The sequence below is a fragment of the Schistocerca gregaria genome, chromosome 2, assembly GCF_023897955.1.
Source record: "Schistocerca gregaria isolate iqSchGreg1 chromosome 2, iqSchGreg1.2, whole genome shotgun sequence".
NCBI lineage: Eukaryota > Metazoa > Arthropoda > Insecta > Orthoptera > Acrididae > Schistocerca > Schistocerca gregaria.
In genome coordinates, this window is record NC_064921.1 from 378,597,549 (window position 1) to 378,612,305 (window position 14,757).

A 14,757-nucleotide genomic window follows, 5' to 3' on the forward strand; every position below is an offset into this window, starting at 1 on the left:
TGGACTTCAGAAGCCAGTAATAATGGTAATGGAAAGCATCACACAACGGAAGCTCAGCTGCTCTGTAGAACCATCATCCTCAACAGCAGAACCAGGAACATGTGGACGGTGCCACCTATGCTGCCAAGAAGCTGCATCTAAAAAGATCAAGTACAACAAGCTGGGAAAGTCAACTGTTACCTGCTCTCAGTGTCACAAACACGTCTGTGGGAAACACTGCAGGAAGACAGTGTTGTGTGAAAAATGCGTTGCAGAATGAGACAGTAAATTTTGTTTGCTTCATGTAGTGTATCGAATTAAAAAAGTCGTTTTTATAAGAAAACACTATTTTGAAACATTACTCCAAAAAATATATAAACTGAATCTCGTGATTTGTTCATTTTATTCCTATTATAATAACATCTTTTATTATCCAGTATACAAAAACAATGTCTAAGCATTTTGAATCGTTATTAGAGGTATCAGAAGTAAATAAACTTGATTTATGATAAAATAAATTGTGGTATTCTTTATGGGCCTTTGAGGCCCTGCCGTTGGTATCACATGTAACAAAAAATACGTTGGTAATGCTAGGGTTAAACCTATATGCCCGGGCTGGGAAATGGACCACTTAAAGCTTTGCTTGATACAAATTTCACGCAATGCACTTCTCAACATTGATGATCACAATGTTTTTATACAGTGTCTGTACCTTCACATTACAGTGTCCTTCAGACACGCATGTGGACTCCGTGACTTATGGAATTTTGTATCGGTCCTGGAGGCGTGCTCGGAGGGCTGAACTTGTGTACTTGCTTCGGCGGTACATATACTACAATACTGAAACAGTACGAAGAAGATCAGCATGGCCCCTGCGCAAAGATTATTATTTTTTAAAATGAAAAAATAAGAAATTGGTTAAGGTGACCTCACGGTGAGCCTTAAGTACGGATTTGAGTCCCAGTCTGGCACAGATTTTCACTTGTCACAAATAATTGACGTCAGACCTGGTACGAATCCATTTCACTACAATTCATTTTTATGGAAGCTGTAACGAAGTTAAGTTTCACACAAATAAAAACACAGAGTACGTAACGTATTTTCTGGCCGTGCCTGTGTGCTCGTCCTTTGATCATTGTGTTCGCCAGAGCCAGTCTCCGGTTTCTGGGTGAAGGAGGCTTTCTCCAGTTGGAGATCATGGTCCAGCCTTTCTGTAACCCTTCTAAAAGTCCTATGAGGTAGACTCGATGGCTAGTGGTTTTAGTAGGATGGGAGATGTTTCAGGCATCTGTTGGAAACAAAGGCCCTACTGGGACCATCATTTTTTGGTCGAGTTATATGGGCGAAAGTGGGAATTGGCCGATGACACTGCCTGCATATGGCTACTACGTCTGATTGGCTAAAAGGTTTGAATGCTAATACGTGAAATTATACTTTACCACTTAGTGATACGTTCCCATCGATATCTTTTGGGTAAGCTGGCAGCTGTGCTTTGATTTGGAGTGCTTTTGAACGTTGTTTGTGGATGGGTGGCTGGGAGTGTCAGCGGTAACTTTGGTGTGCCTTGGGTGTTTCTAGCAACTGTATCTACGCCCTGTTTGGGTGTCATCTTACAATAGTTTGTTTTGGTTATTAATCCTCTGAGTTGGCACTTGATTTATTTGGAAAATTGATTTGCGTTCTTGAATGGTAAAAGGAAAAGGAGATAGAAGTGGAACCTTAACTTCAATGTACCTATTTAAGATGCTATTCTATGTATGTTAGTATTGTTTCTCTGCTTTAAAGCTCTTATACCTAATTGTACTCTACCCATGTAAAAGTGGTGTCTTCCGATGCAGAACGTAAATACCGGCTTCTGACCAACTTTTCAAGCCTAACGTTTGGCGTCCTTCGTTGGCGAACACTTGGTTGTAATTTAAACTACTTTGCGTTACTAATGTTTTTAAAAGAGGTCCAATCTCTTTTGGGGCGCATTTAAATAATTCTTGATATTGTTACTTATTGGCGCCTCTAAACTTTTTGCATTATTGATGTTTTGACCACAATTTGGTAAGTGGTCTCATCTGTTTTTGTGTGCATTTAAATAACTCCTTCATATTATTCCTTATTGTCGCCTTCCTAATATTTTGATTTGGAGGGGGAAGAGGGTGGTAAAGTACAGTAAATGTATTATTTTAATTAATGGGCTCACTGGTGTGTCCTTGATGTAAATTTACTGTACTGTACTGAAACCGTTTACTTTTTCTGCTGAGTCTGAGCTCAGTAGTACCGGTTCCCTGCATCCTTAACCATCTCATGTAGACTAGAATGAATTATATCTTTGCAACTCAGTGTTTTATGTGAATGTACCATATATGTTTCGTTTGTTCATGCTAGGCATTTTCAGTGGGGCCACTGAAATAAAACATTAAGCTGAAAAATCTGGAAAATTTTGCTATCGATATGGTGAATTAAACTGAAGCAGCAGCTGAGGGAAAATGGCTGCAAATATTAACAGTATAAATACGCAGACTGTTTCTGGAGCTCCCGACATCGATGAGAAATTTACTGCCATCCCAGCCCTTGTGGAGTTGAGTTGGCAAGACGTGAGCCCTGTCGGGTGGTGTTGGTTTTAGACTGAAGTTATCCTTCGTGAGTAAAAGCTACTTTTCACATAGAGAATGATTACAAGAGTCAGAAGCACAATCCCATGTGCAGAAGCGGAATTCTCTGCAGCCCTTTTCCGGCTCTCTAAGTGAGTGTTGCTTTTTAATGAGCATGTCAGTGGGCAATAGGTAGACGCATCTTTTCTCAGGAAGTGGATCCGTTAACTAACTGAAGCTAACGTTAACTGAACAAAATTGACATTGGTGAGGTTTAACTGAAGCAAATTTCATTTGTTTCCATGAAAATTTGAGTGTCCTGTTTTGCATGTGTCTTGACGTACTGACGTTGGACCGTATTACTGTTTTGTGTTCCTGGCGATTATCGATTAGAATTAGTAATGGCCAGTTGGAGGCGGCGTATGAACTGTTAGCGGTTTACATATTGCACTGCAGTGGCTAGACCTCTGAATCTTTCTGAAACTGGTCTGATTGCTCTACGGCTTTGTAGCAGTGAGAAGTTTGATACTGCCTCGTGAGTTAAATTGAGGCTGGCGACCACTATTTAGAATAATTCAATGTGCAAATTGAACTTCGCACGACACCTCGTAAACTCCGAGAATGGGCGAATAGAACGTTTCAACTACTAACAACCAGGATTAGACTTCTACCCACATTTGAAAAATATATGGATGTTTAGTGTCTTTTATATGTTGTATCTGGTAGTTGCTGGGACTAATCGTTTATTATTCACCATTTTCGTAGCCCAAAAGTAAAGTCCCTAAACAAAAGAATACAGTACAATAAAGACATGTTAAATATTGAAAAGGATATGGTCAGTCAGTCATGCCTTTCAGCCTATATTTCGCTTTCATTTTCTGGTTTTCATTACTTTAGCCTTTCCCCCTTTGAATACGACTATTCTGAAACTGTGACAATCCATAATTAGCTTCAGATTTGATAAGTCACTCCTTCCTGCTACTCAAAACCGTGTTTTTTTTATTATTCGAGGAGAAAATGAGATTTATGTAACTTGTGAATGACAGCGATTTACCTAAGCTCCCGCAGCATTTCAACTGCAGCATAATAAAAGTATGTGGAGTACATCAACCGTTAATACTAATTAACACTTGTTTACACAGACTACAGAAGAGATATCTACATAAGCTGCGATTGGCGTTGTTAATCTCTTCATAAGTTTGTTATACTCTGCTACAGTACAATCTATTTTCTCGAGGAATCGCAAGCATACAGTCTGCCATCACTACTTTCGTTTAAAAATAATAATAATAAAATAAAATCTGCTTCAGTTGTGTTGATTACACTTCAAGGACGTACTTCATAAACGCTTCAAGGTATCGAAATACAGGCGTAGCTAGGGCGTAATTTGACAAATACTGAGTAGTATCGAAACAGCTGTATGAAGCAATAAATAAATTTTATTAAATATTTTATTAAACATTTCTATCGTGGTAATTTTCCATTATAATGCAAGCTATCGAGAATCACTGTCGCGGTCAGGAAAGAAACTGACTGTCGAAGAAACAGCAGAATGACACAGGTGTAGCTGATGTAGTGCCTACTGAAGCCAAAGATTACTTTGCACCAACACTGACACGTGACTCCAGAGCCTTTGTTTTCGTTACTATGTATAATGTGGCAAATAAACATATTCAGTTTCTCCGCGTCAAGCGACTGCGTCCACACGTTGCGGAGTGGAACTTATTCGTAAAGCTGTGTCAGCAACACCAGATTTTTCTGTTTCTGTACTTGATGTGTTGCTGATGTTCAGTATAGCGGTGAGCAAGGTTCGAGTAGACTGTACTATATAAACGTCGCCTTATTCCCATGCAATACTGATGATACCTGGGACTCTGAGGCAATGGCTATCCTGCACAGGGTGCAACGTCTCTGGTTTTCTTAGGTGTCCGAAATAATTTGTACTCCAACATCTGTTTAAACTTCGTTCACTTCACTTGCTGTTCTTCCACTTAACAGAACGATAACCATCTGCTAATTTTGTGGTGTTGCTTGACTAGATATATATTTGCAATTTCCAGAGAGATCTGACTATTTTATGTTCCCGATAGTCGCTCTGTCGGAATACAGAGCTTAGATGATTAATTCCGCGGCCAATATGTTCTCGCACGATATGCTTTTAGCTTTGTGTCAGAGTCTTCGGCGAAGCTCTCTTTTGGGGAGGAAGACAGAAATTCTAAACGTTCACTTAATGCTCTGTGTGAGTAGGTTTACAGCACACAAAGGGCCCAAGCCAAGCGTCTAACTTCCGCTCAACTTGAGCATCTAAGCAGAGTAACTGTCTTTCCTTCTCCATTGCCACAGCGAACTTTACGCTGAGATTTATGTTGCTGGTGTTAACAGTGAATTCCTGCAATATTTCCTACCCATGACGTCAAAAGAAAAAGGTTTTCGTCAGCATGACGATAATAGCAGGACAGCACTGAGAAGCATTGTTTAACTTAGAAATTCTCGAAGAAAAAATTGACAGCACCTGGTGATGGAAGTGAACCCATGGACGTTCAGTCGCTCTCTTTGTAAGACACTGCCTAGAAAAAAAAAATTAAGCACCCAGATGGGAGGTGGAAACGAAATGAAATTTCACGGGTTGAGAAGGTATGTGATGTTCTTTCAATGATTACAATATCGAGTCAAATTTACTACGAATTTGGCAGTCTGAGCCAACTTATCAGTATGACGTTGCACCCGCTCTGGCCGAGATGCAGGCAATTTTGCATCCTCTCCTGAGGCAAGGTGCTCCATACAACTGTTGCAACTGGTCCTCGTTATCCTTGGTGCTGCCACTGCGGTGGAGTTGACGTCCGAACTGGCTTCACGCACAGACTGTCGGGGTCAGGTCTGCGGTTCTTGCTGGTGATGGACGCACTTTAAAGTTAAATATTCGTAGAGGCACGTGCCTCGTATTGACGAGCACTCTCTCGTAGGAAAACGACAGAATGAAATGGTGTCACATGGAAGATAACACTGGAGGAAGTTTAGAACTTTCTTCAGGGGTTGAGGAGGAGGATAGGGTAGAAATGAAGGCAAGAAAGATAATATCGTCAGCGTATGGGAGATGAAGCATAAAAGAAGATGGTTTGAGATGGTAGATATACCTTTCCGTTGTAAAAACTTGGTACCTGTAGTAAATAATCAATAAATTTTTAATATAAGAACGTAGGCTTCCGCGGCCGGTGTCATAGTGATTAAAATTCTTCTGGGTAATATGCCGCGTCATTTGTAAAAAACTAACAACAATAATAAATTAAAACCGACGTTTCGGCCGAATTGCAACGGCCTTCCTCAGGGCACGACTGGTTTTGCATGGGGTAGGTGCTACTATTTATTACAGACTATCGATGTCTGACGTCACAGTTGTAGAATTTTAATTGGCCCTTTAAAATGATTGGCTAGTCATGACGTAAGGGAAGATGGAAGGAAAGGGGCTATTCGTGGATATCCATGTCGGCAACGATTGGTAGCTGACCGCCAATCAGCGTTCCACTTCTGGTCGGCAAGTTTTCCTCCTGTTGTGCGCGGAAGTGGACTGACAGTTGCTCTACAGCTGTTTGTGTAGATACGTCCGTGTCCCGTGTAGCTTCTGCCCCGCGGCCGCTCGCGGCCCGTTGGACTGGGATGGCCGGCAGCCAGGACGCTGGGAGTTTGTAGCCATCTTCTCTGTTGATGTTGTCAGGCTGCTTAATAATTTCGATCGCCTCCCGAATTTTGCGTTCCCGCATCCACGATTCTTTCGCCAGTACTCGTGCTTCCTGGAACCTGATAGGTTGTCCACAGTCACGGTGATGTTCCGCTATCGCCGATTTATTGTGTTGTTGTAGTCGTACGTAGCGTTCGTGTTCTGCTACTCGTAAGTTGATAGGTCTTCCTGTTTCTCCTATGTAGGCAGCTCCGCATTCACACCGTAGTTCGTAAACACCTGAGGTGTTAAGATGGTTGACTGCATCCTTAGTGGAACCTATCATTTCGTGGATCCTGTGACTGCTTCGAAAAATCGGTCTGAAACCTCGTCGGCGGAAGATGTTGCCTAGCCGTTCACTGACGCCTTTTACATATGGTAAGTGTACCAGTGGAAGCTTCTCTTCTTTGCCTTCTTCTCGTGTTCTGCTCCCTTTAGTTTTAGCTACCTTTCTTATGATGTTGTCATCATAGCCGTTGGCACGAAACGTGTTTTGTAGCTCCTTTAATTCTTCTTTGATATTATTTTCATCGCTTATCCGGTAGGCTCGGGCAGTTAACGTATGCAGAACAGAATACTTTTGAGCTGGGTGGTGGTGGCTCTCAGCGTGCAGGTACCGATTAGTGTGAGTTGGTTTCCGGTACACTTTGTGTCCCAGTTTACCTTCCGCAGCTCTATATACTTCCACATCCAGAAATGGCAAGGTACCATTGTTTTCAGTCTCATGTGTGAACTTTATATTTTTGTGCTGGCTATTTAAGTGCTGGAGAAAGTTGCCCAATTCCGCTTCACCGTGAGGCCAGATAACGAATGTGTCGTCCACATATCGTAGCCAACAACTGGGACGTAACGGAGCAGAAGCTAGGGCCGTTTGCTCAAAAGCTTCCATGAAGATGTCCGCAGCTACAGGGGAGAGCGGGGAACCCATTGCCACACCATCTAACTGTTCGTAATATTTTCCCTGCCAGGTGAAGTACGTTGATGACATGCATAAGCGCACCAGATCGCAGATATCTGGTGGGATCCGATCCTGTAGAATGCGCATAGTCTCCTCAATAGGGACGTTAGTGAAGAGAGACTTGACGTCAAAACTGACCATAATGTCTGATGGCTTTATTCGCTGTTCACTAATCAGTTGTATGAAGTGGGAAGAGTCTTTCACGTAGGAGTCTGATAGGTTCCACTAAGGATGCAGTCAACCATCTTAACACTGCAGGTGTTTACGAACTACGGTGTGAATGCGGAGCTGCCTACATAGGAGAAACAGGAAGACCTATCAACTTACGAGTAGCAGAACACGAACGCTACGTACGACTACAACAACACAATAAATCGGCGATAGCGGAACACCACCGTGACTGTGGACAACCTATCAGGTTCCAGGAAGCACGAGTACTGGCGAAAGAATCGTGGATGCGGGAACGCAAAATTCGGGAGGCGATCGAAATTATTAAGCAGCCTGACAACATCAACAGAGAAGATGGCTACAAACTCCCAGCGTCCTGGCTGCCGGCCATCCCAGTCCAACGGGCCGCGAGCGGCCGCGGGGCAGAAGCTACACGGGACACGGACGTATCTACACAAACAGCTGTAGAGCAACTGTCAGTCCACTTCCGCGCACAACAGGAGGAAAACTTGCCGACCAGAAGTGGAACGCTGATTGGCGGTCAGCTACCAATCGTTGACGACATGGATATCCACGAATAGCCCCTTTCCTTCCATCTTCCCTTACGTCATGACTAGCCAATCATTTTAAAGGGCCAATTAAAATTCTACAACTGTGACGTCAGACATCGATAGTCTGTAATAAATAGTAGCACCTACCCCATGCAAAACCAGTCGTGCCCTGAGGAAGGCCGTTGCAATTCGGCCGAAACGTCGGTTTTAATTTATTATTGTTGTTAGTTTTTTACAAATGACGCGGCATATTACCCAGAAGAATTTTAATCAAATTTTTAATAATTTAAGGTGCATGTGATATAAATTTAGAAGGCGGAACAAGACTTTCTAGGAGCTAGCAGTTACACACAGCTGCAACAGTCTGAAATGTTATAACCTCACTGTCCATTCACTATTACACTACTCCCCATTAAAATTGCTACGCCACGAAGATGACGTGCTACAGACGCAAAATTTAACCGTCAGGAAGAAGATACTGTGATATGTAAATGATTAGCTTTTCAGAACATTCACACAAGGTTGGCGCCGTTGGCGACACCTACAACTTGCTGACATTAGGAAAATTTCCAACCGATTTCTCATACACAAACAGCAGTTGACTGGCGTTGCCGTGTGAAACGTTGTGATGCCTCGTGTAAGGAGGAGAAACGCGTACCATCACGTTTCCGACTTTGATAAATGTCGGATTGTAGCCTATAGTATGACGACATTGCTGCTCGCGTTGATCAAGATCCAATGACTGTTAGCAGAATATGGAATCGGTTGGTTCTGGAAGGTAATACGGAACGCCGTGCTGGATCCCAACGGACTCGTATCACTAGCAGTCGAGATGGCAGGCATCTTATCCGCATGGCTGTAACGGATCGTGCAGCCACGTCTCGATCTCGGAGTCAACAGATGGGGACGTTTGCAAGACGACAACCATCTGCACGAACAGTTCGACGACGTTTGCAGCAGCATGAACTATCAGCTCGGAGACCATGGCTGCGGTTAGCCTTGACGCTGCATCACAGTCAGGAGCGCCTGCGATGGTGTACTCAACGACGAAACTGGGTGCACGAATGGCAAAACGTCTTTTTTTCGGTCACCTCTTGTTCGCATTGACGGCACTTTGAAGAGTGGACGTTACATTTCAGATGTGTTATGACCCGTGGCTCTACCCTTCATTCGATCCGTGCGAAACCCTACATTTCAGCAGGATAATGCACGATCGCATGTTGCAGGTCCTGTACGGGGCTTTCTGGATACAGAAAATGTTCGACTGCTGCGCTGGCCAGCACATTCTCCAGATCTCTCATCAATTGAAAACGTCTGGCCAAGGGTGGCCGAGCAAGTGACTCGTCACAATACGCCCGTCACTACTCTTGATGAATTGTGGTATCGTGTTGGAGGTGCATGGACAGCTGTACCTGTACACGCCATCCAAGCGCTGTTTGACTACATGTCGAGGCATATCAAGGCCTTTATTACGGCCAGAGCTGGTGGTTCTGGGTACTGATTTGCAGGATCTATATACCCAAATTGCGTCAAAGTGTAATCACATGTCAGTCTTAGTATAATATATTTAACCAATGAGTACCCGTTTATCATCTGAATTTCTGCTTGGTTTAGCAATTTTAATGGCCAGTAGTGTAATTGTATCTGGTATCTCAGTGTGTACATAAACTAATAATTTGTACATCGGTTTAGGCAGATAGGAGGAATACGATCGAAAACAAGTCTGCAACAAACACTGCCGGATAAAAGTTAGTATACACTTTTAGAGGTTTCCAATTCATTCAAGATTTATTGTTGCAACAGTGTACATTGAGGACATGAAATGATTGCATTCACAGGTCAATAGCACAAGCGGTTCTGAGGTGTCAGGTATTAAACCATGGTAGCCATACTAGCTTCCACGGCTTCCACGGACGGCAATGCAGGCTCTGATTCTGGCATCCAGTCGACCGAACAGGTTGCGAATGCTGGCCTGGGATGTGTTACGCACGCCGCTCGACCTGCTCACGTAGTTCTATAGAAGTTGTTTGTTGACGAGCCGCACGAGTCACTTCCCGTCCCATTATATCCCACACGTGCTCAATTGGAGGCAAGTCCAGAGATCCTGCTGCCCGGGAAGTTACTGTACGCCTTTCAGAGCACATTGAGGTTCACAGGAAGTTTGTGGATGAGCATTATCCTGTTGAAACAACACATCATGTTCCTGTTGCGACAACTGTAAAAGAATGGGTCTAACATTATTCTGCACTTCCTGAGCGCTGGTTAGCGTCTCCTCCAGAAACATCAAGGAGAATGGGACTTGTAGCTTATCACACTCCAGTTTGTAAAGCCTGGTGGTGGGGCCTGAGTGTTTTGGATGAATGCACTCTAAGAGACAGCTCTCACAAGGGCTACGTCGTATGCGCAAGCGACCATCCCTTGCACCCAAGCAGAATCTACTTCCATTGCTGTGGACCATGGCTGGCCGTTCTACTTTTCAAGTGATCTTCTGACGGCACCATAGAATGCTGTGATTCGAGTGGAAGAGGGGTTAGAGAAGTGCGTGCCCGATATCCCACTGCTGATAACTGGTTCGCAAGAGTTCGTGTTGACACGCTTGGGTTCACAAACCCTCTTATGGGTTGGAGTTGGGTTGTTTGGGGGAAGGTACCAAACTGCGAGGTCATCGGTCTCATCGGATTAGGGAAGGACGGGGAAGGAAGTCGGCCGTGCCCTATCAAAGGAACCATCCCGGCATTTGCCTGGAGCGATTTAGGGAAATCATTGAAAACCTAAATCAGCATGGCTGGACGCGGGATTGAACCGTCGTCTTCCCGAATACGAGTCCACCTCGCTCGGTCAAGCCCTCTTATCTGTGTTGTGGTAGCTGTACGATTTGCCGCTGCTGCTCTTACAACACGACAATCCCGGCGGGCGTTTGTGCAGCGTAGACGTCCAGAACTTCGTCTACAGGTGTGAGAATGTTCACGTGACCACTGATGCCAGCGTCGTTACACAATTAGGACAGCACGTCCAACTTGCGAGACAGCAATTTTCCATCTTTCCAACTCGCTCAGTTGGCTGTAGGAAGCACAAATGCGTCCCCATCGCGTGGTTGCTTGCTTGCTTCACACGTTTGTACCACACTGGGCCTTCTTGCTGCAAGTATTCCCTATTAAAAGGCAGACGCAGATGGCGCTCTGGTAGCTATGCCACCAAGCCATCTGTTAGCGGACGACGTTGAAACCTTTATCAGTACATCTATCAAATGTTTCAAAATGGCTCCGAGCACTATGGGACTTATCAGCGGAGGTCATCAGTCCCCTAGAACTTAAAACTACTTAAAACTAACTAGCCTAAGGACATCACACGCACTCATGCCCGAGGCAGGATTCGAACCTGCGACCGTAGCAGTCGCGCGGTTCCAGACCGAAGCGCCTAGAACCGCTCGTCCACCATGGCCGGCACAACTACTATCCCCCAGATGGCATATACCATCATCGGATCAAAATCGACGTCGTCTTTCAAGTTGTACTATTTTTTTCCGGCGATGTATTTTAGAACGAACTGTCTGCAACCGTAAGTGGAGGAATAACAGGGGTCAGTTATCGAGCGATAGCAGATACATATTACCTCTTTGGTTGCGAGTACTCTTAGTTCCTGTTAAAACTTATCTGGCCTTACGTGGTATGCCGTCGTTCTTGCACTGCACTACAACTCATGTGACATCGTTAATTTTCGCATGAACACTACGCAGCTCAGGAACAGGTTCGTACTAATCAAAAAATAATACGCTACCCCGGTAAAAACTCAGTAAATTGTTGGGCCCTACGTTCTCCTATTATTTGGTTCACATCAGTACAAGAAAAACGTAAAGATACAATAGTCAAGCGCTGGAATTCCAGAAGTCTCTACAGTAGACGCTGATTCCGTTTAATAAGAACCACTTTTAAAGTTAACTCACCACAGACTTCAATTTGAGGTCTCAATAACATTGCAGCTGCCGTGCAGGACTTCAAAAATGGTTCAAATGGCTCTGAGCACTGTGGGTTCAAAAAATGGCTGTGAGCACTATGGGATTTAACATCTTAGGTCATCAGTCCCCTAGAACTTAGAACTACTTAAACCTAACTAACCTAAGGACATCACACGACACCCAGCCATCACGAGGCAGAGAAAATGCCTGGCCCCGCCGGGAATAGCACTGTGGGACTTAACATCTGAGGTCATCAGTCCCCTAGAAATTAGAACTGCTTAAACCTAATTAACCTAAGGCCATCACACACATCCGTGCCCGAGGGAAGATTCGAACCTGTGGCCATAGCAGTCGCGCGGTTCCGGACTGAAGCGCATAGAACCGCTCGGCCACCGCCGCCGGCCCCATTCAGTCACAAACAGGTCATCAGCAACTATTTAATACAACACTGAGGAAGTTAATGACCAAATACTAACCATCGTCGTACTCACCATGTGCAAGGTGAGAGATGACGTAATGTCACGACATAAGTATGACTGGTTCAAATGGCTCTGAGCACTATAGGACTTAACATCTGAGGTCATCAGTCCCCTATAACTTAGAACCAGTTTAACCTGACTAACGTAAGGACATCACACACATCCATGCAGAGGCAGGATTCGAACCTGCGACCGTAGCGGTCGCGCGGTTCCAGGCTGCAGCTCCTAGAACCGCTCGGCCGGCGACATAAGCATACGAATAAGGTTACTACGCCACTGAGGTGTAACTGCTATCAGCTGCAGGTACTTTCCCAGCCAACGCCCGACTCGTTCTACCTCGAACAATGGTCTCTGGCCCTTATTTATAACCTTCCTGCTGACTGTGATTTCAGACACGTCACTACTCCTGATATTTACGTTTTTGGTGTTTTTGTGCCCTACACTAGTTTCTCCAGTGTCAACTCTCTAGTAACGTCGCTTGAAATAATTTTACAGTAATGCTAATTCCTTAAAAATGAATTCTTCTTGAGGGATTATCTTTTCTTCTCACACCTTTCAGGGCCTGAGACCTCGTGTTGCTAAGTGCTGTCTGCCACCTACACGTCAACTTGCGTCATATTTTGAGTGGCATACATGCGCCAAAACTAACTTCGCTCCAGCCCCCCCCCCCCCCCATGACGTGCATTTCCGCAGGCCCTCAGCGGTACGATCGTCGGAGGCGGCCATCGTGCACTCCAAAGACTTCTGATGCGTACGCTCCATTATAAGTCAAACGTCAATCGTCCAAAGGTCAGATTAAGATACACTTTGCCCTAATTCATATTAAATAACACGGAGCACACATTAAAGATACTTTTCACTATCATTTCTTCTCTGATTTTATTGACTTGATTACTTGGTCAGTGAGATAATAGATCACTGCCTCGTCTGAAGGTAAGTTATAAGTAAAATTCTTACTCGAAAAATGTTCAAAATTATCGCTGGGACTTCGTTGTATGTTCTCTTACACTGAGGTGACAAGTCATGGGATACATCCTAGTATCGTGTCTGACCTGCTTTTGCACAGTATAGCGCAGCAACTCCACGTGGCATGGACTCAACAACTCGTTGGATGCCCTTGCACAAATATTGGGACATGCCGTCTCTGTAGCCGTCGCTAATCGAGAAAGAGTTGCCGATGCAGGATTTTGTGCACGAACTGATCTCTCGATTACGTCCCACAAATATTCGATGAGATCCATGTCGAGCGAACTGGGTAACCAAAACATTCGCTCGGATTGTCCAGGATGTTGTTCTGACTAACCGCGAACAACTGTGGCTCAGTGACATGGAACATTGTCTTCCATAAAAATTCCATCGATATTTGGGAATATACGTCCAAGAATGAGAGCAAATAGTCTCGAAGTAGACGAATATCCAGGGGACCCAGTCCATTCCTTGTAAACACAGCCCACACCACTATGGAGCCACCACCAGCTTACACAGTGCCTTGTTGACAGATTGAGCCCTTGACTTCATGGGTTCTGCCTCAAACTCTAACCCTTACCAACTGCAATCGAGATTCACCTGACCAGGCCATGGTTTTCCAGTCGTCTATGGTGCAACCGATATGGTCACGAGCCCAGGAAAGACGTTGCAGGCGATGTCGTGCTCTTACCAATGGCACTCGCGTCAGTCGTCTACTGCCACATCGACCCCATACTTCACCGCACTGTCCTAACGGATACGTTCGTCGTATGTCCTACACTGATTTCTGCGGTTATTTCACGCAATGTTGGTTGTCTGTGAGCACTGACGACTCTACTCAAATGCCGCTGCCCTCGGCCGGGTTAAGTGAAAGCCTTCGGCCACTGCGTTGTCCGTGGTAAGAGGCAATGCCTTAAATGTGGTATTCTTGACACACTCTCAAACTGTGGATCTCGGAATATTGAATTTCTTAACGATTTCCTAAATGGATGTCCCATGCGTCTAGCTCCAACTACCGTCCCGCGTTCGAAGTTTGTTAGTTCCCACCTCCTGTGGCTATAATCACGTCGGAACCTTTTCATTTGAATAACAGGAGTACACATGACATCTCCGCCAATTCACTGCCCTTTTATACCTTGTGCACACGATAATATCGCCATCTGTATATGTGAATATCGCTATCTCATGACTTGTCACCTATTTGTATATGGATAATCATCGCCGACCACAAGTATTCGATGCTGGCAGTGATGATAAAGGCTTTATATTGGTGTTGCAGGTTAGGACCAACAATAGCTCTTCTGGAATTCGGCAGTTTTACCACTATGGCGTGCTCAGATGTTGACGACGTATTTGTGAAGCCTCTTCCTTGTTGTACACGGATTTCTTTCCTTGTGATCACGT

The 14,757-nt window shown here is 44.5% G+C and overlaps 1 non-coding gene across 1 annotated transcript; it reads left to right on the plus strand.

Annotated features, from left to right (window-relative positions):
• Positions 1 to 787: 787 nt before the first annotated feature.
• On the plus strand, positions 788 to 898 carry LOC126337517 (U6 spliceosomal RNA). The gene has a single exon (XR_007565089.1). It is a non-coding gene; the product is annotated as a U6 spliceosomal RNA (small nuclear RNA).
• Positions 899 to 14,757: the final 13,859 nt, after the last annotated feature.